General features: G+C 44.4%; 1 long non-coding RNA gene across 4 annotated transcripts in view; it reads left to right on the plus strand.

Moving 5' to 3' along the window:
• The window catches only part of LOC123951980, a 204,483-nt gene extending 194,160 nt beyond the window's left edge, over nucleotides 1–10,323 (plus strand). For 2 of the 4 annotated variants that reach the window (XR_006820543.1, XR_006820544.1), the window contains 3 exons: nucleotides 9,259–9,326; nucleotides 9,449–9,544; nucleotides 9,762–10,323. This is a non-coding gene — a long non-coding RNA (uncharacterized LOC123951980). Of the gene's footprint in view, nucleotides 1–9,258; nucleotides 9,327–9,448; nucleotides 9,545–9,735 lie in introns of all 4 variants that reach the window. The other 2 variants (XR_006820545.1, XR_006820546.1) reach the window with 2 other exon arrangements.
• The last annotated feature ends 4,651 nt before the right edge of the window (nucleotides 10,324–14,974 follow it).

Below are 14,974 nucleotides of genomic sequence, written 5' to 3' on the forward strand. Positions count from 1 at the left end.
AATGTATTCAGATTAATGGATTGAGTGCTTTAAGGGGTTGAGAAATGATTAAGGTGGGAGTAGCAGAAGAAATGGGCTGGAAATTTAGGAAGTAGAGACTGTCAGAAGTGGGATGATGGCAACTGAGACTGTACCGTTGTTATTAAGGACAATGTCCAAGGTCTATCTTTGGATATGAGTGGCTGCACTAAGCTGCAGGACAAGATCATTACACCACGGAATCAACGAAAGGTGATTTAAAGTATTGCTGAGCCATTGGGTGCCTCAACTTGAGGAATGTGCACTTTGAGTAGAAAAAGCACATTACTGAGTGCCCCCCAGCACTGGAGAAAGATGTCCACTGAAGAACACAGATCTGAGGGTTTGCAAAGCAGGTCACTGAAGCTGGAAGTTAGGGGATCCTAGGGTGGTGGTGGATAGTTCCAGTGAGGGTGCCCACTGGGTCTAGACTAGACTAGTGTTCAGCTGTGGGAAGGGGTGTTAATGGACTGAGCAAAATGAGGTCAGCCAGAGTTGAAGGGTCCTAGATGTAGATTGTATATGTGGAGTCCTCACTCTTTCTAGAAGCAGGCTGTGATTCTGCTTCTTTCCTCCCATCCAAACACCATATTTCATCCATTTATTCCATTTCACATTGTTTTTGTTTATTCTCACAGTTGGGATTAACACACCAGTTTAGCAGAAGTGTTTTGAGCCTTAAAAAACTAACTTGTGCCAATTGGAGGGAAAAAGGTTGGGAAATTTAGGCTGAAATTGTAGACCTGGTGGATCTTAATGTCCCACATCTGGCACAGCTGTGAGGACCCCTGCCACCAGTGCAGGAGTAATAAGGAAAGCCAAGGGACTCATTCTTTTTGCAAATATACAGGAGTACGTGTCAGCGTTCAACTCTAATGAATGAAAACCAAGCACAAAGGGGGAGAGAGAAGGAAAAAAGAAGCATTTTGAGGGGCGCCTGAGTGTCTCAGTGCGTTAAGCCTCTGCCTTTGGCTCAGGTCATGATCTCAGAGTCCTGGGATCAAGTCCCGCATTTTTTCAGCAGGGATCATGCTTTCCCCCCTTTTCTGCCTGCCTCTGTGCCTACTTGTGATCTCTCTCTCTCTCTCTGTCAAATAAGTATATAAAATCTTAAAAAAAAAAAGAAGCATTTTGAAACATTCTTAAAATGCTCAGTCCCCGTAAAGCATTTAATCACAGCTAGGTTTAAATCAAGGCTTTCCCGTGTTTGGCTGTGAGACCTTGGACCATTTCCTTTACCATTTTGGGCTTCAGTTTCTTTTAAAACTTACTTCAATAATGTGTTGGAGTTCACAAGACGAATGTACTATTGGCTTTATATTTAAAAGTTTTATTGTATACAATATTCTATTTTAAAAATTAGGCAGAGGGGTGCCTGGCTGGCTCAGTCAGTAGAGCATGCAACTCTTGATCTCAGGGTTGTGAGATCGAGCCCCACTTTGGGTGTAGAAGTTATTTTGTTTTTTTTTAAAGCAGGCAGAAGAGGAAGAGTACTGAATTATTTTGCAAGATAAATGTATTACATTGTTGTTTTCTTTGCAAATTGAATAATCTGCTTCCAAAATAGAACTAAACTCTCCCAAACCGAAAGCTAGCTTGTTAGACCTTTATCTCATTAGCCATCTGAGGTTATCTCTTATATTAAGTTTTGGGATCTTTCACTCAGACACTTGAAGTAGTAATAAATAGGGAAGGCTCAGAAGGCAAAGGGAGGGTTTTTTGGTACCTCAACAGATTTCCTTTGTTTGGATATTTGGGGTAAACATTGGTAAGGCTGTAGTGGGTTCAAGCTGTATGGAGGCAGGGAATAAAACTAGATAATATTTGAAGATTCCCTGTTTTGATTTTGGAATGATGATCAAGAATTTTCATTCTTATGTGTTATTTCTGGAAGATTCCTTTTCTGCTGGTGTCTGGTATCTCCTTGGAGCCTTCATATTGATGAATTGCACACATCATGTAATGACAGTCAATTTGTCACTGTTCTGTACTCACAAGGCCAATGTTTTTAAGTGAGGTCTTTATTGTTGCTGTTTCAGGCACAGAAACATGGGAGAGGATAGAACTTGTGCTCAGCCAAACGGACCACTGTCTGGTCAAGTAGGACTGATTCTAACAGTTAGCCCAAATGATGCTCATTTCCCCAGTTGGCTGAACATGGCAACCAGACCCTCAGGAAATTTGCCTCAGGGTTTCACAGCCAGTCTTGGAAGAAGGTGGCTTATAACTACCCATTTGTGTGTTCAGTTGTATGTATTGATCTCCCAAGGGGTCCCTAGTTACTGGGTATCTTTCCTAATTAAGAGAGGGTAGTACCTGTGTTAACAAGTGGGCCAGCACTTCCCATTCATTCAGTGCTTCGTATTTAGACAGTATCTTCTTTGACAGAATTGAAATTTTCACATATATCTCATTTAATCCTCAAGTCATTGTTTTCCAAGTTCTTTTATCAGCTAGTCCCTTTAGAGGCAAACCAGCCAACAAGATCACCAAAGATTCCACTCCAATTAACAAAAGTAACCACCATAGAGTATCATTTATTAAAATAGCTTTGGTTGTCCTTTCGCTACCTTCCTCCTCCTACTTCTTTTCACAGAGTTATCCAGATACTTGGGGTTTCCTTATGTTAGGAATTTTGGTAGAGCTGAGAGCAAAAAGACCTCTAGGTGATGGTTTTTCCTGAACTTGTAAAAGCCAAAGTCTTTTGAGGAAACAATGATAAGTGTCCCAGAAGTAGACCATAGGGATTGAAGGTTTTTTTGTTTTTGTTTGTTTGTTTGTTTGTTTGTTTGAAGTCAGAGAAAGAGAGGAAAGATTGCCCAAGTTTGAGGAGGAAAAGAGATTCCTGTCCCTCTAGTAGGCCTGGGCTCCTCCCTTGCAGGAGCCTCTCTGTAAGAATGGCTGCATAGTCCATCCGGGGAAGCTGACCCTACCCAAGTGTGCCAGAGAAGATGCTGAGCTTGAAGGTATTGTATGGTGTCTCCATAGTAACCAGTAGGCGCTGTGGTAACAAAGCAATGTTGTGGTGTTATGGAAAACCCCAAGAAACTTGACTTGATTGTTAAAGGAAGAGGAGATGGCAGTTCAATAATGTCTGAAGTTGAATTTTGAACACTTTCAGAAGTGGGTAGAGCTCAGATTCAGAATTGAAGTGATGTCAAAGAGTATATATAATGGACTAATACTCATCCATAAGAAAGAGTGAAATCTTGCCATTTGCAACAACATGTATGGAGCTAGAGAGTATCATGCTCAGTGAAATAAGTCAGTCAGAGAAAGACAAATACCATATGATCTCACTCATATGTGGAATTTAAGAAGCAGAACAAATGAAGGAAGAAAAAAGGAGACAAACCAAAAAAAACAGACTCTGAACTATGGAGAACTGATGGTTACCAGAGGGGAGGCAGGTAGGGGGGATGGGCAAAACAGGTGAAGAGGATTAAGAGGACAGTTATGTACTGAATAACCTGTAGAATTTTTCACACTGTTTTATTGAATGCTGCTGCCAGTGTATATAAAATAATTCAGCTTGTGAAATAGAAATTTATGAAGATTCAGACAAAGAAGGAGCTTATATAGTGTTACAGAGATAAGCTTTTGTATGGGCTTCAGATTTAATTCTCCTTTGAATAGTCACTGGTTCATGAAAAGTGGTTTAGAAAACCATGCAAAGATTCATTTTACTACAATAAGGAACAGACTTTCTGGGGTCTGAGGGGATTCGTCCTTGGGGGGCTACTCCAGTCAGCAGGGGGTCGTGTTGAGCATTCTGTAGACAGAATAGTTTCGAATCTGAAGCTGCCTGGGAAACCTCCACACGATTGAGCCCTTCCCAGGCAGAGCTAGTGAACCACTTTCTTCCTGGAGCTCGCCAGAGCTGGACAGATTCGTCGGAGCATGGACTGGTCAGGTTGTGGGTCCTGTCCTCAGGGCCAGACAGCAGGACAGCCTAGAATTATTAAATCACTACATTGTATAACCCAAAACTGACATAACCCTGTATGTTAACTATACTGGAATTAAAATTAAATTAAATTAAATTATAATTAAAAATTTTTTTAAATTAAATGATATAAAGGAAAAGTATGAAATGCAATTTTCTTACACATCTATGTTTGTGGGCTAGGATTCATTCCTACTACACTAACTTGCATATAGCTTCCCAATTTTCAAAATTGTTTCCTTACCTTAATTACCTATGTCTTAGAATATATTAAAAGGCAATATTATCACCCTTGCTTTAGAGATAAGAGAACTAAGACTCAGAGGAGTGTAATAACTTCCCTAAGAATACATACCAACCAGTGGCAGAGTCAAGAATCAAGGTTAGATACGTGTGTCTGGGCTAGATACGTATTATTTTCAATATGAAATGCTGCCTTTCTAATAGGGAAACGAATACCATTCACTAGGTGCTACTGAGAAGATGGTGGGAGTTATTTAAGTATAACTGAGTTGCTAACTTAAGCCACATTTAACAATAACAAAATCAGACCTCCGTCATAGCTTGTCAGAGTCCCTATGGGAAAATATACTCGGAATTTTCTACCCAGCTGCTTTGACACCCAGGCTCCTTCCCAGGCCCTGGGCATTCCTCTCTTCCTCAAGGAAGCTGCCCCTCCTGGTCTGTCCCCTTAGGGTTTTACCACAGCTGTGCAGTGGGACAGTCTCCCCAGGTCTCCCTTTCCTTGGGGCCCCAAATACAAGCACAGGGCTCTATACTTCTCCGAGCGTGTGACTCACCTACAGGAAGGAGTCAGCTCATCATCGCTTATAACAGGTTGTAAAAAAGCTTATAAATTTCTTATAGCAGTGCTCCCTGCTCTCTTAGCATGGCAATGTGACCTCTAAAACCTGAAATCTTCAGCTGTGGCTTTGCTTCCTGGCATGCGGATGGTATCCAGGTAGAATACGAAGTGCCATCCCTTCCTCACCGTCCATCACTCTGCCTTGGCTTTATTTCCCACAGTATACAACCTAGATTCCATGGCTCATCATTTCCAAACTTATCTCATCCCATCGTTCTCCCTTCTTCTTATTTACCTAATAAAACACCAACCCTACATGAACCCTGCATCCTCCTTTCCCATGTCTACACCAGCACAACTGAAAAAAACACCTGAAAAAATTAGATGACATGATACACAGCTGCACCAAATCTCATAACTTAGATGATTGGCTTCACCATAAATTCACGATACCCTATCTCCCATGAGCCTTCAGTTGTACCTATCAATATGTGACCAGTATGTTACCTTTCACCAGTCTTTGAATTTGCTAAAAAGAAAACAAAACAAAACAAAAAACCAAGCCCTCCCTACTTTCTCCCCTCCCCTGACATTTTCCAGGCTCCCTTTCCCCCTCATCTCTTAGATAATGGCCATGCTTCTTAATTCATCCTACCAGTGCAACACCATAAGCCTGTACATCCATTTCCTCCTTTGCCTCAGTCCCAGTGGAGGAAATGTCCCTCTTCCTAACAAAGGCCCATGCCCCAGGTCCATCCCCCCTGCCTTCTACAGCCATCATTTTTCACTCTCCTGTGTCACCATTTCTACTAGGACTCATTCTTTTCAGATATACTTAGACTTGAGTATCCCCCATCTTGATAGACTGCATGTTCTCCTTCCCAACTCTCTCTGCCCTCAGAGAACTTGCCATTGTTCCTCTCAACACCACAGCAAAACTTCCAAAGAAGTTGTCTGTATGCACCATAATTCCACTTCCTTACCTCCAATTCTCTGAAGCGCCACCCACGTCTTTCTGTCAAAACTTGCCAAGGGGCAGCAGCTACATTCTGGTTTCCAAAATCAGGGCCCAGTTGCTTCCCCTGATTTCCTTTATTCCTTCAGCAGAACTCAGTCCCACAGATGTCTCTCTCATTGCTGAATCACTTCTCTCTTGACTTCCTTTCCTGCACATTCTCCTTGCCATCCATCTAGAAACTTCTGAGAGCTTAGAGGGCATTCAGATCTTGTTCCAGATCCTACCATCCATTAAGGGGGAAAAAAAAAGCCCCACTTCTACATCATAGACAGGGAGGGAGGGAATTTAGTCATAGCAGACTGAGGGTCCATTATGTCCAGAGGGGCTGGCCCAACTGAACCAGACTAGGTCATAGACTTCCCTTGGTTTCTTGAGCATGGATCCTAGCAAGTTCTGTTATGTCAGATCAAGTCGATAAAAGTCATACTTCCTCTTTATGCAGCGTGATTGACAGCTACCCTATAACACATGAGTCCATCATTTCTGACCATCTGTCATGACTGACCATTACCATTACGCCTTTTAGCATCTTCATGACTGGTTCGCAAATCCATCCATTCCCTGATGTGATTTTGTGGTTTAGCCATTAGCCATTATGAAAATCAGAGTCAACTGAGTCTGTCCTGAAATGGTTTGCCGTGCCATATGGCCAGTAAAAAGATTATGATAACCGATGCCTTTAAAATACATCTTGGCTTTGACTCTGTGTGGCCAACGAAATCTTTTTTTTTTTTTTTCAAGGCCAAATACCTGTGCAGGCACTGGAGGAGAGAACTTCATAACTGACTTCTCACTGAGTGATGTCTAGGAGGGCTTCCTAGTCTTTTAAACTTAATGTGCATGCCCATAAAATTTCAAATTTCAGTAATGTGTGATTTAAAAAAATGTAGGAGATAATACCTCTTCCATTAACTAAACTTATTTAGAATCATGGTGCAAGGCAATATCTTCAGCAATAAAAAGAAACAAGCTACTAAAGGCAACAACACCGATAAACCTCATACGAGTCATACTAAGCAAAAGAAGCAAGTTTCAATAGATCAGGTATTAAGTGGTTGCATTTATACGATAGTCTGGAAAAGACAAAAGTGCAGGGACAGAAAACAGATCAAGAGTTGATGGGGCTGGGGGCAGGGCTGGGAATGGGGCTGAGGATGGGGGTACTGACTACAGAGAGGCATGAAGGGATTCTCTGGGATGATTGAATGGTTCTGTGTCTTCACTGTGGTAGTGGTTACGCAGCTGTGTGTCTCCTATGGTACGTTTTATGTGTCAGCGTGGCTAGGGTACAGTACCCAGATATTCAGTCCAACATTAACCTAGGTGTTATTGTGAAGGTATTTTGTAGATATGGTTAACACCTACAATCATTTGACTCTTAGTAGAGGAGATTAGGGCCGCCTGGGTGGCTCAGTCAGTTAAGTGTCTGCCTTTGCCTCAGGTCATAATCCCCAGGACCCTAGGATCAACCTGGCAGGGAGCCTGATTCTTCCTCTCCCTCTGCCTGCCACTCCCTCTGCTTGTGCTCTGTGTGTGTGTGTGTGTGTGTGTGTGTGTGTGTCAAATAAATAAATAAGATCTTAAAAAAAAAAAGTAGAGGAGATTATCCCTGATAGTGTGGATGGGCCTCAACTAATCAGCTGGAAGGATTTATGGAGGAAGAAGAAATTCTGCCTCAAGACTGCAGCATTAATTCCTGACAAGGTTTCCAGGCTGCCGGCCTTTTCCTATGGACTTGGACTCGTCAGCCCCAACAATTGTTTGAGCCAATTTCTTGAAATAAATTTATCTATCATCCACCTCTCTCTCTCTCCATCTATCTAAATATGATCTCCTACTGGTTTTGCTTCTCTGAAGAAACTAACTCATATAACATATATCAAAAATTAGAGACATATTCACCTAAAATGATAAATTTTACTATATATAAATTATATCACAATGAATCTGATTTTTTAAAAGATTTTATTTATTTATTCGACAGAGAAAGACACAGCAAGAGAGGGAACACAGGCAGGGGAGTGGGAGAGGGAGAAGCGGGCTTCCTGACGTGGGGCTCGATCTGAGGACTCCAGGATCATGACCTGAGCTGAAGGCAGACGCTTAATGACTGAGCCATCCAGGCGCCTCAATGAATCTGATTCTTTAAAAAAATCTGCTTCATAATATATATATTTTTAAAGATTTTATTTATTTACTTGACAGAGACAGCGAGAGCGGGAACCGAGCAGGGGGAGTGGGAGAAGGAAAAGTAGTCTCCCCGATGAGTAGGGAGCCAGATGACGGGCTCGATCCCAGGACCCTGGGATCGTGTCCTGAGCCAAACGCAGATGCTTAACAACTAAGCCACCCAGGCACCGTGATTCATAACATTAATCAGGACTGTGTTTTAGGATGTACAGAGAGAGTGTACGTGTGTGTGCACGTCAGTGTGCAGATAAGCGCATGTGTGCCTGTGTACATTGCCCTGTGTGCTTTTGCAGGTATGCGTGTTTCTACGAGGGCTATGAGGAAGGTGGTTGAGTTTGAAGTCTTTAATCATGAAAGTGGAGTGATGAAAAGAACTTGTCTGTTTGCACAGCTGAAGGAGTCAGCCCCCACTGCAACAGGACGCCTGCCAGTTTCTGTGAGGGTGCTAATGAGGCCTCACTCTTGGGGAGGGAAGTCAGATGAAACGCTCACTCTGATTTGTTGACTACCCTCTATTCACTAGAGTAGGCGCGTCTGCATGAAGGTGTGTCAAATATGGCGACCATCCTCCATGTGCTCACAGTCTAGTGGGAGCATAAGTCCACAATAGCCATCACCCTGGACACAGAATGTGAAGAGACATCAGCCAGATAAAGAAAATTCCATAGACTATAAAGGGGGAGGCAATGGGATATCCTATTTGAGTGAGAAGGTCAAAGAGGACTTTGCAAAGTTGCATGTTAGCTGGATCGAAAGAGGAATATTTCCAGAAGCAGAAAAGGGAGGTGGGGAAGAGGTATTTTGGGAGGAAAACAGTACAAAAATAAATAAATAAAAGTGCAGATCTCGGAACACGAGAAGTGCAGGAAATGGGAGCTCCACCAGGACAAAGAGATAGTAAAACCAACTTATTAATTCAATAAATACTTGTTGAGGACTTCCTATAGGCCAGTTTGGCTAGAACATAGGTATGTATATAAAAGAATAAAAGAAAAATGGAAAAAGGGAAAGTTATGGTAAAAAACACTGGATAGACAAAACTTTCATTTAAAATAGCTTTAAAACTTCCACCTCTGAGAAGTGAATAAACCCAGAGATGAAAGTGGTCACCCTATCCTTTAAGATCTAGTTAAGATCTGCTCAAGCCATCATTCCATACCCTACTAAATGCCTGATGTGTTTCTCGAGAGGTTTGCTAATTCCTGGGTGCTTAGTCATCCTCACTTCTGGCTCTGGTTTTCTACCAGCCTTAAATCCTTGTTTTCACATTGTGTCTTGCAGCTCTTCTGTTATGTGTCTTCCACACCTTTCCACCCATCCTTCTTCCTGTCCTCCAGCACCAGGCTCCTGTAAGTTTCCGTATGGCTTGCTTCAGCTGCTGGCCAAATTCGGTGCTCCTGCTCATGGAGAAGTAGTCAGTATTTGTACTCAGTGTCTCCATTTCCTCATGTCCCTTATTGCAATTTAACAGATGCATGGAGTGTAAAGAAATGATAACGGCTCGCCTTCTCACTGGGGTGCTCTCGAATGTCAGCATCCAATGCCCAGGATTTGACAGAACATGAATGTAAGTAACTCTGTATCTGAGGAAGGGCGGTGGGGTCACGTCCATGTACCGGTAATCTGGAAGCAACCCAGGGAAGGCATCCTGAGGATTTCCATCCTATTTGCAGACTGGCACCAAACCCTCCTATTTTCGGGCCCTCGCATGGTGTATGTAGTGTCTCATTCTAGAGTCTCTCTGCTTTTTTTTTTTAGAAACAAAAAAAATCTTTCTCCTATAGGGCATGTGTGAGGAGGCTAGAATTGTCATCTGGCTTTGTGGAAACTGAAGAGGAACCTGCTGTCTACAGACTTTAAAGCCAGTCCCATGCCTCTGGGGGGAGGCACCTAGAGATAAAGAACAAGAAACTGCTATCACCCATCAGATGGAGAAGCCAAGGTCAAAGTCTTCTGCTGTTGTCTGGAACTGTGATGCCTGAGGAGCTGTCACAAAGCTGCTGCCACCACGAAGTCTCTAGCAAACTAGCAAACGCAGGAGACATGCCTTCTCCCCTCCCCCTCTTCCAATCTCCTGCTTGCCTCCCATGGGCAAAATCTTCCCTTTGTTCCTCCAGGCCTTCCCATAACTATATAATAAATGCCATGTATCAAAGTTCTCTTGTTTGAATATCCTGGAGTGGTTTCCATTCTCCTGACTGGATACTGCCACGCACACGTTCTTCCCTGTCACTGTTATTCTGTAACCTGCTCCGCTCTGTGAGTCTCCACAGGACTGAGTGAGTGCTCTCTGAAACTATCTTGTTTACTTCTGTTCATTTGTTGTCTCCCCACCCTCCACCGGAAGGCAAGGGTTAAGATGGTAGGAATCTTCTATTGCCTGGCTCACCCTTGTATCACAAGCTCCTAGAATAAAACCTGCTTCACTGGAGATGTTCAAGAACTACTTGCTTAAAAGAATGAACACGTGTGAAAATGGGACTTAGACACTTTTCTTGGTTTCCATTTTAAAAATTATCAACAGAACACTTCTGGCCCTACAGACTTGACTGACGGTTTGGGGGAGAGGGAGGAAGTTTACAGCTTAGAGTCCCTATGAACTTTGTCTTTCGGACACTCCACCATCCATGCTCCATTCTCTCCTCTTCCAAACCCCTCCACACCACCTCCCTTCAGAGCACACCCACCCAAATGCATCCCGTGGAAGAACAGTACCCCGCTCTCCTGCCCTTATACCCACATTCAGCTCGGGGCTTCTCCGCGGTTTTCCACACCTGTCAATGCTCCCCATTTGGTAGACGGTCTCCCCCCAGCCTCTCCTCCTCTCTGCAACCGGAAAGCAGTGGCCAACAGGGTGGGTTTCCCCACCATCACAAACTACACTTCTTTTCTTAGAAGGCAAAATACCTACTATTGGTATCAGTGTAAAACAACTTTTAAAAAGTCAGCGTTTATTGCTTTCAGGTAGATATTAAATTAAGAAGGTGTCCTTGGATATGGAGCCTAGTGGCATGTAAGGGTAGTCTCCCCTCTTCTGAATCAAAGAGGACCTCTGAAGGACAAAAAAAGAAAATGAAGATAGGCTCCCTGGGTATTCTTTCCCTGCATATGCCCACTACAAATTCAAATCCAGGGAGGAGGAAGGATGGTGAGAACATTATGTACCATTCAGTCCCTCCACCTTCCGGTTTAACAAAGAAAAATCTTCCCAATTTAAATGACTTCCGAAGCCAGCAAAATGAAACTCTGCGAAGGGTGTGTGTATGTGTGACTGTTGGACTGCTTGATAGGAGAGACAACATTCCAGACCTCATGTGAATGCTCGTCTTGCTCAGAAAATGCACGAACTTGGGGAGTCACCTTGACAAGGTCGGAGCCCGCAGCTCCCTTACCGCCAAGAACCAATGGTAGGACGGGCCATGGCCAAGGCGGCCCCGGGGCAGGAGGCGTAAATTGGCAGAGGTGATGGAGAGGAGAGAAAAAATAGAAAAGAAACTAGGGATATTTGAATACCGCCAGGCGTCACCTCAGGTACATTTTGCTGTCTTAGCTGTGTGAGTCAGCCTGGCCGCAAACAAGCTAAAAAAAGGCAGCGGCGGGGCCGGCTGCAGAGCGCGTATTTTGGGTCGGCTGCCCTGCCCACGTTGGAGCTCACTGGGCCGCAGCTGCGCGTTCCCTAAACCAGGCACCGGCTGCGGGCGCCCCCGGGGTCCAGTTAGAGCCGCTCAGCTCAGAGAGCCCTGGGAAAACCGAGGTTGTGTTGCGGGGGGTTGGGGGGGGCTAGCTTATTTGCATAATCGTCCTTACTCCCGTCCTCAGAGCTTCTGAACATGAGAGTTGACCAAGTACAAAAATCTTGATCAAACTCAGACGCCCTGCGTAGCGAAGGAACCCAAGCACCGGAGCCGCGGCGGTCCCTCCAGTCCCAGCTCGCATCGGAAGGCGGGGGCCGGCCGCGCCGCCGGTCGAGGCCATCCGTGAGCGCGAGTCTCCCCCTCGTGGACGAATGGCGTTACCTTTCCTCGCCGACGGCCTCGTTCCGGCGGGCCAAATATTCACCGGCGGGCCAAATATTCACCAACGGCCGGGAGAGAAGCGGCGAGGGAAGCGGGACTTGGCTTACTCTGACACACAGTCCGTCTTCATGTCTAAGGGCTGTCTTCAGTGAAAGACGAAGCCGAGCTGGAGTTTTTACACGTCGTTGGAGGATTTTTACCTTTGGCGCGTTTGTTACGCTCGGTTGAATTTGACGCGGCGCCTCGCTGTAGAGTGAGCACGGGAAAGGAATGCCGTTTTCTAGAACTGCTTTTGCCAGGCCTAGGTCCCTTTCGAGGGGGCCCTGTACTGGGGGACAAGCCGAGGAGATCTGTGGCAAATAAAGAGTGCTTGGAGACGGATGATCTTGTTTTCGTGGATGCAATGAGTCCCGATGTCATTGTCTCTCATACAGTGGCACGTCAGCAACCTTACCGGGCTGACCTTCTCTCCTGGAGCGGTCTTGTATCAGCGCCCTCTGCCGACTCTACCCCTGTTTGAACGAGCAGCCAGGCCTTCCCTTCTTCCAAAAAGGTAGACAAGGTGCGTCCTCTCTGCCCTTGGCTAACCTCAGCCGGTCCTTCCAGAGTCTGCTCCAGCGATCCTCGGCTTTCAGCAGGAAAACTTCAGTCCGTGCAATGGCTTTCAGAAGAGTTTCTTGGATTCTGAATGTACCTATATGTGCACATTTGTAAGGGCATGTGTGTGGGAGGGGGGTGTATTTGGCCTTTTTGATGAAAGCTTACAGACTGGCAGTTCATGGGATTTTCACAGTATCTGGGACCTGAGAAATGGCATAAAGCACTGAGGAATAATCTCACTTCACCGGAAAAACTAGCTGAGGGTGGAGTCCACTTGGGATTTTCTGCCTCTCCCTCACCCCCCACCCCCCATGCAAGCTCGCTCGCTCTCTCTCTCTATTTTTTATTTAAAAAATAAATTAAAAAAATAAAAGCGTGGAAAACCCCCTAACCTCCATGCAGTTTACTTTGGAATGTAAGAGAATAAACATGCCAATATGGCCTCACCACCTTGCACACACTTTATGCTGGTAGTCACCGGTTGGGAGGAGGAAAGCCCTCTAACTTTGACCTTGAGCAAAGCCTAAAAAATTAATCAGAGGTTTGGGAGGTTGTCAAAGCAAAGCTGAAGTGGAGAAGGCACAGACTGCTCATTGGGTCCAAGAAAACATATTAATTCTTCCACCATGAAACGGAAAAGATGGGAGACGATAAAACACAGGAGGCTAAGTTGCTACCAAAAATATTAATAGGAATTTTGAATGTTTCCCCTGGTCAGGTGACAGGACAAGGCTTTACGGCCCTGGGACATGGAGAAAAAGGAAGATAGAAGAAAGATATTAGTAGAGAGAGTAAAAGCAGCCCCCCCAACAGTGAAGACAGACAGCTGGGGCCTCAGGAGGAAGATGTCACCAGTAAGTTTCAGGGGAATTAGGAAGCCTCAAATCATCAGGACAGTAGAAACACTGCATCTGTAGGAACTATATTTGGTTGCAAGTAGGAGAAAATTCCATTAATTAGTGCATCATAATAATCAAGTACGTCTTTTGCCTTATATGACAAAAACTAGAGTCAGGGAGTCTAGGCTTGATAGGAGGCTCCATGAGGCCATCAAGGACCCAAGGACTTTCTTTTTCCTAGCATTGTGAATTTTGTCCCCATGCATGTCTTCTGCTTCACCTTCAGCATCTTGTGTCCACTCCAGGAAGAAATAAGAGGAAGAGCAAAAGTTAATTAATTAAAAATAAAAGCATATCTTAGCTGACTCAACAGGTTTGGGGAAAAATTTCGCATACCCTGCTTACATCTCAGCAGCCTGAATGGTGTCCCACCGTCGCTCCAAACTTGAACAAAGTTTGAAAATGTAATTTTTTTTTAACACCTCAGAACAAAGCAGTTTTGTGGTACTAAATACCTAATGGAACAACGAACAATAATAACAACGACATTAACAACAAAAACCTAATGGCTATTAGCAGGCAACTGGCCGTGTCCCTCAGGTCAACTGTCCACACCAGATGGATTTTGTGCAGGAGACTGGCTGGTTGGAAGGGTTGCTGATGTGAGCATCTAACACCCAAAGAGACCTAAGTGCCCTGTTTTAAAAGCTGCTCATTTGGGTAAATAAAACTTCAATAGTGTTCAGCGTACTCTCTTCTATTCTTACTCTTGGGACCTGGGCACTGCATTAACATTTGCAATTTACTAAAGACCAGAATAGATCTAAATCCCATGGAAAACAAATTGCTCCCTCACTTGTTACTCTCAGATAAATGTTGGTGTTTAGTTAACCCCAGCACTTCAAACAACACTGTGAATTCTCTGTCTCTGAGCAGTGGAATCTTGATGATGTCCTTTTGTTCTGGAATGGGAGTTTCTCCGGTCAAACAAGACACAAACACATCACCTATTTTGTCCAGCTTTTGAAAAGCAGGTCTCCAGATAATTTAAAAATAAAATGAAGTAAGTTGCTCCTGCCCTCTGTCAAGGTCAAAACCTGATTTGAAAACGAATGAATCACGATTCTTGCCTAAGGATTATCAGTCAGCACATCGCCCCGAACGTTCCTTAAGCTACTGTATCTGCTGTGTCAAAGGAATACTTCGGGGTCTCTAAGTTTGCACCATGTTTCGTGAGATTCTCTTTGGCAAAGTGACTGTTTGACTTCCTTTAGGATGCTCAGGCAGACTGACTACCTTTTCAGACATCCAACAACCTCTTCTGATTAACACTGGACGTGCAGCGCGTTTGGAGAATCCTCCCTTAAGACACTGATGTCTGCAGATCCTGGCCTGTGACAAAAGGGATGATGGTTCAGGGAATGGATTAAAAAATATATATGTATCTGGGGCGCCTGTGTGGCTCAGTGGGTTAAGCCGCTGCCTTTGGCTCAGGTCATGGTCTCAGGGTCCTGGGATCGAGCCCCACATCGGGCTCTCTGC

The sequence above is a fragment of the Meles meles genome, chromosome 10 (genome assembly GCF_922984935.1).
Source record: "Meles meles chromosome 10, mMelMel3.1 paternal haplotype, whole genome shotgun sequence".
Classification (NCBI taxonomy): domain Eukaryota; kingdom Metazoa; phylum Chordata; class Mammalia; order Carnivora; family Mustelidae; genus Meles; species Meles meles.